Source organism: Bubalus kerabau, chromosome 13, assembly GCF_029407905.1.
Source record: "Bubalus kerabau isolate K-KA32 ecotype Philippines breed swamp buffalo chromosome 13, PCC_UOA_SB_1v2, whole genome shotgun sequence".
Lineage (NCBI taxonomy): Eukaryota > Metazoa > Chordata > Mammalia > Artiodactyla > Bovidae > Bubalus > Bubalus kerabau.
In genome coordinates, this window is record NC_073636.1 from 56,927,915 (window position 1) to 56,931,818 (window position 3,904).

Genomic DNA, 3,904 nt, shown 5'->3' on the forward strand with positions numbered 1-3,904 from the left:
CATGCCACAATTAAGAGTTTGAATGCTAGAATGGAAGACCCTGTGTGCCACAACTAAAACCCAGTGCAGCCAAATAATTTTTTAGTAAAAAGAAGACTACATTCTCACTGGGAACATCTGTGGAGATTCTGGGGGAATCACAGGGTAGGGAAAGGCAGACCCCAGTGGGCCCAGTGACGTGTGCAATGTTTGTTTCTTGCTGACCACCCTTTGCAGGACCGTCCGCCCAGCTGCTCCCTCCCCCAACAACCAGCCTTCTTGTAGCCAGAAGACCCTGGTACCAGCTGTTGAATCACTTGTCACCAAATCCCCACCAACTCTTTTTTGTGTGTGTGCTAACACTTGAAATACATTTACTAATTAAGACAACCAACACTTTTATTTGCATTTATTTTTTGCTGCATTTATTCCCGGGCCATAAGTTTTTGTTTCTTCAGTTTCTTCTGGGATATCTTTTTCTTCTGTGCAACCTCCTCTTCTGGTTTAGGAACAATCTGTTCTTTTTCAGTAAGGATCATCTCAATATGGAAGGGGGAGCTCATGTAGGGGCTGATCCGACCAGGAGCTCTGTAAGTCCTGTGCCGCGCCTTGGGGGCTTTGTTCACTTGGATGTGCTCAATGACCAGAGAATCTACATCTGAGCCCTTAAGTTCAGCACTACCCTCTGCATTTTTGAGCATGTGTAGTAAAAATTCAGCACTCATTTTGGGCCACCGACCCTGAGTCCAGCCCCACTGTTTGGCCTGTGCACACCTACCAGCTCCACCGTTTTAACCACTGAATGGCACACACTGCTTCTTTAAAGTGACATCCTTCAGATACTTGGTGGCTTTTTGGATATGCATACCCTTTATGGCCTGGGCAGTTTCATGAGTGTTCTTAAAGTGAACACGAAGATTTGAACCTCTTGATTTGCATGATTTTGTGGGGTTTTCTGGGTCAAGTGAATAGCACACCATTTTTAGGGGTCACCTCAGGCCGCTTACCGGAAAAGCCCCACCAACTCTTAAACACGGCCTTCCTAGCTAAGGTTTTACTTCTCCAGAAGACAGTCTCCCTTAACCAAATCTCACTAATAAACGCTGAGAAGTACATCTTAACAAAGGCCTTGCCAAGAGATGCCTCTGCAGGAGCACATATGTTAAAAAGTCCCACCCACCCCAAACAAAAAGGGTTTTTCTCAGCAGGGCAAAATACCCTGCTGTCTGCACAGCAGGTCCACTGATTACCACCCGGAAGGAGGCTGCATTTAAGCAGGTGCTGTCACTTGGTTCTTCCTTGGAGAAACATGCAGATCTTCCTGGCATATTTAAAATATGCCATTAATTGCTGAACATTGTCTTGATTTGGAAAGAAAAAAAAAAATAGGAGCACATAATTGGAGACTCCCTTTTACCCTGAAGATGCCCCAGGAAATACGGGAGGAAACCAATGGAGTGTGACTGTTGTCACCAGAGCTGACTGGTGACAGCAGATGTGAGCACCAAGCAGAAAGCTGCAGTCTTGGAAGGAGCACTCTCAGCACAGATGTTGCCAGGGCTCAGGGCACACCCCAGGGCTCAGGGCACACCCCGGGGTTGGCACTCAGGGAATCACGTTGTTTTATTGCAGGGCCGGAAAATCCGCTTCTGGGCTGCAGAGCCAAATTGTGGCACCACGATGGCTCTGCTCAGCAGGCCACATGGGCATCCCCTCTGCCTGGCAGCTGTAGCACAAAAGCACATCTTTGTAAGTCAAGCTCTCAGACCAAGTGTCCCCTGCATGGGCGAAGTCAAGAGGCTTACTTACTCATGGCTCCCCCTCTGTGGCTTCATGGTTCATGTTCAAATTTACCTAGGCTTGTTCCCCACATCACTGCCCAACAGACAAGAGAGTCTGCCAGGACCTCCCCAGTTGTGGGTCATAGAGTGAGAGGAGCAGGCTACCTTGCCTCTGTGGCAGGTTCAAAGGACAAGGATGGGGCCCTGCAGGTACTCTCAACTGCAGCTCATCTTAGGCACCACAGAGACACAGCATACCTTGTGGCTTTCTTTCTTCTTCTTCTTTTTTTAAACCAGCCTTCAACTGAATTGTGCCCATTTAAGTTACAACTGGGCTTCCCTGATGGCTCAGACAGGACACAATCTACCTGCAATGCAGAAGACTTCCTGACTGGGTCAGGAAGATCACTGGAAAAGGAAATGGCCACCCATTCCAGTATGCTTGCCTGAAAAACCCCATGGACAGAGGAGCCTGGTGGGCTATACAGTCCATGGGCTTGCAAAGAGCTGGACACAATTGAGCATACACAAGCCCACACATGGAATTAATTACACATAAAAATCTGTATGCAGGTCAGGAAGCAACAGTTAGAAGTGGACATGAACAGACTGGTTCCAAATAGGAAAAGGAGTACGTCCAGGCTGTATATTGTCACCCTGCTTATTTAACTTACATGCAGAGTACATCTTAAGAAACTCTGGGCTGGAGGAATCACAAGCTGGAATGAAGTTTGCCAGAAGAAATATCAATAACCTCAGATATGCAGATGAACCACCCTTTTGGCAGAAAGTGAAGAAGAACTAAAGAGCCTCTTGATAAGAGTGAAACAGGAGAGTGAAAAAGTTGGCCTAAAGCTCAACATTCAGAAAACGAAGATCATGGCATCCAGTCCCATCACTTCATGGCAAATAGGTGGGGAAACAGTGGAAACAGTGTCAGACTTTGTTTTTCTGGGCTCCAAAATCACTGCAGATGGTGATTGCAGCCATGAAATTAAAAGATGCTTACTCCTTGGAAGGAAAGTTATGACCAACCTAGACAGCATATTAAAAAGCAGAGACATTACTTTGCCAACAAAGGTCCATCTAGTCAAGGCTATGGTTTTTCCTGTGGTCATGTATGGATGTGAGAGTTGGACTATAAAGAAAGCTGAGCACAGAAGAATTGATGCTTTTGAACTGTGGTGTTGCAGAAGACTCTTGAGAGTCCCTTGGACTGCAAGGAGATCCAACCAGTCTATCCTAAAGGAGATCAGTCCTGGGTGTTTACTGGAAGGACTGATGTTGAAGCTGAAACTCCAGTACTCTGGCAACCTCATGCAGAGAGCTGACTCATTGGAAAAGACCCTGATGTTGGGAGGGATTGGGGGCAGGAGGAGAAGGGAATGACAGAGGATGAGATGGTTGGATGGCATCACCGACTCAATGGACATGGGTTTGGGTGGACTCCGGGAGTTGGTGATGAACAGGGAGGCCTGGTGTGCTGCAGTTCATGAGGTTGCAAAGAGTCGGACATGACTGAGCAACTGAACTGAACTGAAAATTTACAACACACACATAAACATGCCAGGTTCTGCAGAGAAACATCTAGCCTTAAAGTAAGCCTCTTCCTGACTTCAGCGGTCTGAGGAGTGGGAACAGATGTCTGCAGTCAACACCCTGTCCCCTGAAGTCCCAGTGTTAAACCAGACAGGCTCTAAAACCATAAAGGAGTTAACCAAGACAGACCGCGTATCTAAACATGAATGCATTATAACATCAGAGAGCAGTGTGGGCAGAGATAGATATCTGTTTGTTTTTTCCTGATGCTGGTGACAGTATTTGTTATGTGTGTTTTTTATTGAAGGAGCTTTTCTCATAGATAACCCAATACAAATTATTTGAAAGAAAATGTATTTTGTTATTACTTGGAATAAAAATGGCAATAATGTCGGAATGAAATGCAGATAAAAAATGAGATCATAGAATAAAGGATATGGAATTTGGCGATTTAAGCAAAGCCACTTAAACGAAGGTGATTTGCGAATAGGCTGAAAAAGATGGCTCAACTAATGGGTTTTAACCACCTACTGTGGGCTGGGAAAATTTTAAGTCATCCTTCATTTTAACTGACAATTGTTTAATGCAACTTAGAAAATATTCAT

The 3,904-nt window shown here is 45.5% G+C and overlaps 1 pseudogene; it reads right to left on the reverse strand.

Moving 5' to 3' along the window:
* Positions 1 to 387: 387 nt before the first annotated feature.
* LOC129625015 (60S ribosomal protein L17-like) lies at positions 388 to 1,001 on the reverse strand (annotated as a pseudogene).
* Between the last annotated feature and the right edge of the window lie 2,903 nt (positions 1,002 to 3,904).